An 8920-nucleotide genomic window follows, 5' to 3' on the forward strand; every position below is an offset into this window, starting at 1 on the left:
AAAAAATCGTATCTACTCACAGATATATCAGCTCATTATATTCAGGCAATATTGTGAAATGACTTCCACCCACTGGGGCTCACCGACTTTAAACACTGTGGCAGAACATCTGACATCAACGCCTGCCAGAGCATGTCATGATGTCATGCTTTGACTTAATGTTATAACTTCAAAGTTCCCGTTTCATAATCTCAATAGAAAATCATCAGAAGCACATTTGTTACATTTTATGACAGCTTTTATTCATCTTAGTGTCTCACTGCCAGACACATCTCTTCAGGGAAACCAGTGGCAAACAGGAATAAGGGTTAAAAAAAACACAGAGCACTTTGAGGTTGGAGTTTTGATCATTTGGCACATCGGCTCTCCTTGTAATCATGTTATATTTGAAAAAAAGCTAATAAGGGTTTGGTTGGGTATTGCAGTGGAATACTTTTGTAATCTAAAGTGAAGGTCGAATCTGGTAATCCTTCATCAATACTGCATTATGTTTTCCAAAATATAAATATATATATAAATCTAGACTTGGGATTATCTATTGACGAAATACCATTAAATAATCAAAAAATGCAGAATCACAGGGAAACACACAGCTGATGCAGCAATTCTCCTGCTACTGTATACCACAGTTGTAAATGGGTTGAAAAATTGAGTGGGCAAAGTGTGCCAAGACATTTTTAGACACACAAAGCACCAGGTTGTTTTGTTCTTGCATGCAGCTGTAGTTATCTTTCATGTCAGTGTGCCCACTCTGAGAAGAATAGCACTTTGTCTTCTTTTAAAAGCCAACTGCAAATGTGGGCACTTTACAGTTGCATTACTGTACACGACTGTGGCTGTATTGTACAGTATACCCAACAGTAAACTATTCACCAGCTGTACAGTCATCAGTCAACAGGTGGAGCTATTTCACATGAGATGGACCATAGACGTTTAACCAAGCATGACCTACTGTGAGGTCTTGACTTCAGTCTTCTAATGTCAGTTCAAAGTCTGGGATCACTTGCAAGACAGGTGGCCACGATGCCGGCTTATGAGTTACATTCCACGCTCAGTTATTGCAGGCTTTTCCATGCATTTGTGTACCGCTGCAGTTTAGAATAGCACTGAGGGTTTAGTACAAGGCTTTGAGAGGTGCGTTCGCAGCACTTTTCCTATGCATACTTAACGTGGTGAAGCCAGTTGTTTTTTGAGGACCAGGCCATGATTGACAACTGTTTGGCACAGATAATCTTAGAGTTTATAAATGATGGTCAAGTCAGATGGAACGATATAAGTTGATCTCTTTCAGGCTTTAACACAGGCCAGAGAGTACAGAGGGGACAGTGGATAATGCTCAAATATACAGTATACCTGCCATCAACAGTAAACACTCTCTTATAACAGAATTGTGTAAAGATGCATTGTTGATGTGCCAGCGGTTTAACACAGATTCTACTCTAACCCTAGATTCATATTGAAAGAGATTCAAATTACAGTTTAATTAAAGTAGTTTCACAGATCCTGTCCTGTTTGAGCTTGGACTCCCACGTTGTCTCCACTGACAGGCTCACACAGGAAAGGTCATGTGTTTGTGTGTGTGTGTGTGAGAGCGAGAGAAAGAAACTACAAAATGTGGAAATCAGCTCATCATCTCTCATATTTATGCATCATTTTTCTCTCTCTTCTCTGTCTTAAACACTTTTTTATCAAAATGCTTTGTGCAACAAACTCTTTGAAGGACGTTCCCTTTAAGTGCATCTGCTTTCAAAGCGCTGCCTATCTTTTTCTCTCCTTCTGGCTGTCAGTCTCTTTAATGCTACACATGTGTAGCAGGAGAACAAAACTCCTCATTTCACATCCCCATGGTTCAAAGCCGTGTGTGTGAGACGTACGGCTGTTTGTGTGTCTTTCTGTGTGTGTGTGTGTGTGTGTGTGTATGTGTGTGAGTCTTTTAGTTGCCGTTTTGGCTACTACAGCGCTGAGTTTGAACCAAAATCTTACAAAGAAGTTTGAAATCTGGCTTGGCTTCCTGTTGAGCTGTGGTTGGAGCTATCACACACACATACAGCGGTGGGAGCGCTTTCAAAGAGAGAGATGGCTGCAAGGCACGGCAGCCTCAAGCACAAAATTGATTTACAGAGTGAGAGAGAAAGAGAATAAGTAGAGGAGGGGAAAATAGGAAACTCGTTAGATTTAGGTTGTAGGAGACTCACAGACAGAGAGATACTGAAAAAAAGGCAGTCGATTTTAAGACAATGCTAGTATGCAGCTAAACTTGTTGAAATAATATGACCCAGGCATTGTGTCCGACAGTTATTTTTATTTTATTTAGTGAATTAAGTTTTAATTGTTCCATCGTTGTTTTTACTATGCACAAAGCGCATAAAGCCACTCTGTGGATTATCTGGGGGAAATAAAGTGATTGATTGACTGACTGACTTGTACTGCATCTTCAGTGACAAAAGGAGACACAGAGGCAGAGTAGATGCTATAGAAATATGGTATTTGATTAAGGTTATTTCTTGTGGGGCAGAGAAAGCATTCAGCAGATCTGCCCAGTCATTTGGATGAAGGGTGATATTGCTTACCCAGATATTTTGGACATCTAAAGTGATTCGGGCAACAGGCCTGGTGTGCTTCTTCTTTTAAACTATTCAAAGTGGGACACATTTTACATGAACACAGCAGTACAAGGTTGGCTGCTGGACTTCCACACTGAATATCCGGTTTGTGACATGCCACCCCCCTCTTGTTGTCAAGTGTGTGAAATCTATGGAGCCAGAGTTGGTAGTCTTGATCTGAAGGGGCTCTCGCTACAATACCTCCTCAACTGCTTTCAGCTTTTACCTAACATGGTGGGACGTCAGATGTATGTAACACATGTTCCATCAAAGAAGATGAGATGGTGTCTTACAGTTGTTGTTGGTTTTTTTTACATCTGAAGCAGTGAGCATAAGGAATGTCAGCAGGTCCACTGTTCGCTGTAGAAGCTGAAGAAATGAGAAGGAGAGCTGCTGATGCCCTTTAGGTGAAGAATCTCGTCCACATCCAAGGTTGAATGGCTAGGTTATTGTGTGTGTGTGTGTGTGTGTGTGTGTGTGTGTGTGTGTGTGTGTGTGTGTGTGTGTGTGTGTGTGTGTGTGTGTGTGTGTGTGTGTGTGTGTGTGTGCGTGCAATGGAAGACAAAGCTGGTGTTAAAATCAACATTACCAGATTAAGTGGGAAGATCAAAATATGAGGCAACACTGGCTAAAACTATTCAAAGTGATATACCCTGACTCTGCTCCAGGCGTCCAGCTGTTAGTTAGACACAGAGAGAGAGAAACTATCACTTACTAACCTCTTTGGTTTGTTTTCCCTTAGTTTCATGCTCCAGAGATCCCAGCAGGAAAGACTTAAACATACACAACACCTGTACGCTCTAGGGTCAACTTTGAAAAACAAGGACTGGAGTTCAAAGGTCACCATAGCTTTCAGCTACTCAGATGTTAATGTTCTTTACTCTCCAAATGACCTTAAGTTGTAACCCCTTTTGTTCAAATCTCGGAAGTGTATTATGTTGTGTACGTGCGTGTACGTGTGTGTGTGCCTACAGGCCCTTTGATGATTCTGTTGTTTTCTTTAAGAGGTCATACCAATGCTGCATCCTCTGTGGACTGAGACCACATTCTGTACAGAAGTACTTACAGTTTTAGTTGTATTGTGTTGTACAACATGAGTGATGTCAGGCTATGCAATGTGTGGGGTCTTTGCACATGTTCATTGTGGAGATAATTACCATAAGATACCAAAATCATTTTGTTAAAAATAAGTTCATGTTGTTTTTCGTCTGTTTATATATCCCTGGATATGACTAGTGCAGGACTGATGTTATTTGACCTGAACAGACAGACCACTGCCTGTGTGTGATAAAAAAAAAGAGTGCATGATTACTCTCACTGCAAATGAGCCACTATTTATTTTTGAAATTGTCACGATACTGATTTTAGAAAAACAATTCCCACCAAAATTTTGAATACTAAACAACCAATATCTAAAATAAACTTTGATTTCATTATAATGGTCTTTTCAACGCTTTGTAAGCCTTTCATTTCATATTCTGTTTAGTGCTCTTGAAAACACAATCTGGGTTTAAAGTACCACTGAAGCAGCTTGATGTGGCAAGCTAATGACATCAAAATGCAGATTGGGAGCTTTGGCTTTGGCACAAAAACACCTCTCACTTCTCTGACAACTGTATGCTGTACGACACACACACACACACACACACACACACACACACAAATGAACACACGTGTGTACGCTAACACATTCAGACACGCAGGCACAGCAATGGTAGCAACCACTCCTCCCAAATGCCACACACATGCACACACAGTCCTCAACTCGCACAGTTAAATCAAACTGATTTGCTACCAATGTGAGAGGAAATTAGCATAACAAGGATGGGATCAAATGAGGTAGTTACAGCTTGAATCATAAATTGCAGACTGAGCAAACGTGCGGCTGCAAATGGATTGTAGTTCACATCAGTATTCATGAGAAGAAAAAAGTAAGCTTCGGAATGGTTTGTGGTATTTTATGTAAAAACCTTGTATCTCAATTTTTGTCTTGTTCAAGTATTGGTGTTATCTATTCATAAAGACTCTGTGCTTAAGGTCATACATAGCCTGCATAAATACATCAGGGTATTCTGCAAAATATGGAGGCCATTAACTAGGATCATATTCATTTTTAATATGCTTCTGTCTTTGAGTTGATATTAATTAAGAAATGTAGGATTAAGCATAACAGTGGGAATATGCACTTACATAGCCTCTGTTTTGCATTATCCTTACACTGGTAAGATATTGAAATAAAAAACACATTACAAGTAAGATAATCTTTTTCGATATGCATCAGAATAATTATTTATTGATTATAACACTGCATTAATGCTCCACAGTCATTGTTAGTATTTCATAACTGGAGGAGTTTATATAACGAAAATAAAAACCATTTATTTCGGTCTGTCTCTGATTCAATATTTGTACTGTCACACTTCCCATCTTTTCTCTTTTAGTCTCTCACTTCTTTCACATTTTTAATTCTTCTTTTTCTGCCTCTTACTCATTTTCTCTCCATAGTAGAGTGAATGTTTCCATGCACTAAGCCAGCTGTTGGCATCATGCTAATAAATAGTGTTAATGAAGACCAGACGGGTACAGAGTATTAAGGTACGTGATTCTTTGATTCAACAATATTGTACCTGTCGTATCTGTATTCTGAAGCAGATTTTTACCATGAAACATATATGTTTTGGTGAATATGTGTGAGAAGGTGACTCTGGGTCTGTGTTTAAACATTTTCTTCATTGGCCCGCACGTTTAGCCAAAAGGAGGAGTTTACGTGAATGCTATAACTTAGTTCCAGACAAAGGGCAAGACTCATACTGAAAGAATCAGAAATGGTTTTATTGCCAAGTGTGTTACACAAAGAAGGAATTTGGCTTGGTGATTGGTGCGTGACAATAAACATACAATACACATTTTAACATTATACACAATATAATTGTTCATATTTTACAATGAAATATGATAAATAAACACTCAAATTAAGATTATGTTTAAAACAAGTATGTTGTTAAAGTGTCAAGTGTAGGAGAGTTCTGCTAAGGTTTGTAACTGTAAGTAATTGTCCTGGAGATTTAAGAGTCAGTGGGGTTCCCGGGCTCTGTTGTTGAGCCCAACTGCGCACAGGAAGAAGCGTTTATTTTGTTGTGAGGTCTTGGTCCTGATGGACCGCAGCCTCCTGCTAGAGGGAAGGAACTCAAACAGTTTGTGTCCAGGGTGAGAGCGGTCAGCTACATATCTTCCTTGCCCGCCTCAAAGACCTAGAGGCGAACAAGTCATGGAGAGACGGCAGATTACAGCCAATCAGCGTTTCAGCAAAGCGAATGATACGTTGATGTCTGCCCTTGTCCTTGACAGTGGCTGCAGCGTACCAGATGATGAGGGAGGAGGTGAGGATGGACTCAATGATGACAGTGTAGAAGTGCACCATCATTGCCTTTGGCAGGTTAACCTTCTTCAACTCCCTCAGGAAGTACATCCTCTGCTGAGTCTTCTTTGTGATGGAGCTGATATTCAGCTCCGACTTGAGGTGCTGGGTAATGATGGAGCCAAGGAAGTGGAGGGACTCCACAGTGGCCACCAGGAAGTCACACAGGGTGATAGGAGCAGGTGGGGAAATCCAAAACCACCTCCACTGTCTTTAGAGCGTTGATCTCCAAGTTTTTAGTCAGACGAGGTCGCCAGAGAGTCCAACTCCCACCAGAGATGAGTCCAATGAGGGTAGTGTCATCCGTGAACTTCAGGAGCTTGACGGACTGATGACTGACGGTGCTGCTGTTGGTGTAGAGCAGAGGGGAAGGAACGCACCCTTGAGAGGAACCGGTGCTGATGGTCTAAGAATCAGAGATAGCTTAATATACTGCTTCCTTTTAGACAGACAGTCTGTGAACCACAGTCCACAGACAGTCGGGCACGTGCAGCTGGGAGAGCCTGTCCTGCAGCAGAGACGGGATGATGGTGTTGAAGGCAGAGTTGAAGTCCACAAACAGGATCCTGGTGTAGGTTCCTGAGGCGTCCAGATGCTGGAGGATGAAGTGAAGGGCCACGTTGACTGCGTCATCTACACACCTGTTCGGCAAGAGAGGATAGAATTCTATACATGCAACTGAGTTACTTAAGATTCCCCTAATATGATTAAAAAAAAAACGTTAGTGGTTAAAAGAAAACCATCACCTGGAGGCTTGAAAGGTCGCTCTGAAAACTTTCTCTGAAAAGTGTATTGCTTGTGTCTTTGCAAATGCCAAAGTTGCGGTTATGATTGGATTCCCATCGATCACAATGGATTCCAATGGGAGGCCAGAGCCATGACAAGAAAAAATAAGAGATTTGAATTCACGTCACAAACGTCACTAACGTATCTTCAAAATAACTCAACACCAGTCTAGCACACCGGTGTCCTGGTGGAAAATCCTGTATTTGTTTGACACATTATTTGTTAAGTTATTCAATTCTTCATTATCTACTAAATAGTTACTGCATTCTGACTTTTGAAACTGCTACCATGAAAGTGCTCTAGAATGATGTCTGTCTTTAATCCCCAGAGTCATCTTTTGATATTGGACAGAAAGTTGGCTGGGATATATTTCCTCTCATGTACAATTGATGAGTGCTTTCCAGTCTCCTGTCACACAAAGCCTGTCTCAACATAAGATTACATTGGGTTGCTCAAATATCTGAACCGGCTGGCATCTCCACTTGTGTCTTGATGAATTAAACAGATTTACGTATGTGCCTCTTGAAACAGTTGCATGAGAGCTACATATAATATGCCATATAATCTAGAAGACTGGTGCATACTTCATGTCAGCCCTCATACAGTATTTATGAAATACCATTTTGTTTGGCACCAGAGCTTCAATTTATTAAGTAAATATTACCAAGCTAAGTGAAGTGGAACCGTGCTAGAATTCTTTTTTCCGTGTTTGCATGTGTTGACAAAAAGATGCAATTGATGATGAGGTATACTGACCTTCCTGACCAAAAATGCACACACACACACACACACACACACACACACAAGCACATACAGAGGCTCCGGTTGGAAGGAAAAAATAATATGTTGATAACTTGCATATTGTTTCAATATTAGAAGGTGAATGTCATATTCCATTTGACATTTTACTTGCTAAATATTCACCATCCTGGATTTTGAGAGCTTAAACTTCCATGTGAATATGAGGTTATTGAAAAATACATCCCAGCTTGCAGTCATGACTGATATCACCGAGAATCCACATTAACTAATAAAAAATGAAACCCAAAACAGAAACTTTGGTCTTAATCAAAAATGCCTTCGTTACTTATTCTGCTCCATGGCTGATAGTGACGTTTCCCTGAATGTAATTAAGCCTGAGCCTGTAAGGATAAAAAGTAAGCTTGTTAATACGTTCTGGGAGTAATGAAAAAAAGAAAAACAAAGAATAAAATACACACAAGTACTATCTCCCATTTATTGCTTTAGAAATGATATTGGATCTAATAACCCAGAGCTGTGAGACCACATAGCAGACTATCATTACTCCAAAATAACACCTGGCAACTGAATGATAGAGGGAGAGAGAAGAACGAGGCGGAGGGAAGAATAGAGAGGGATTAAGAGGTGGAAGATAAGGGGAAGGAAAAATGGTGAATATTGTGGGGTATCGTGAAGAAAAGAGAAGAGTCTGGACGTGAAGATGGAGCAGAAATGCTTGAGGATTAGCAGGGACAGTGGAAAGACAAACCAATCGAATCAATAATCCACAAGACATCCTGTTGTCTTTGTATTTCACTCATAAGAAATCTCAATTAAACCAATGAGAGCAAATTGCGGCAAGCCAAGGAGCCCAAGCTGGGAATGATTAATGAGCTGTAACAAACCACCATGTGTTAATTAACCTGGGATCGATTTTAAGGTCAAACGTATTGTCTCTTCAAAGTTAAGTGAGACTTGGCAGCTCAGTGGCTTATCATATTGAACATAGGGGATTGTGAAGAGGCATTATTGACAATAAAAACACAGAATACATGATAAGTTAATTAAGAAATGAAGAGACTCAGTTATTACTACATTTATAAACTGCACTTTTAGCTAATTTAACAGCAACAGCTATCCTCTGCAGTGTGCTCCACAGTAATGTGACACGTTTTCCATTGAAGTATCTGCTTTCCCTGTCAAAATAACCTATTTTTTTCTCTGCCGTATAACTTTTCATTACAAATGATTATAGGCTACAACAGCAACAATATTTCAATGAGATAATCCACCGCTTCTTCTTTATGGATGTTTTTCATCTCCATTTGTATGGGTTTAGACCACCCACTTGATGTTTTACTGAGGCAATTAT

This window comes from Melanostigma gelatinosum (assembly GCF_949748355.1).
Source record: "Melanostigma gelatinosum genome assembly, chromosome: 9".
In the NCBI taxonomy this organism is placed as follows: Eukaryota; Metazoa; Chordata; class Actinopteri; order Perciformes; family Zoarcidae; genus Melanostigma; species Melanostigma gelatinosum.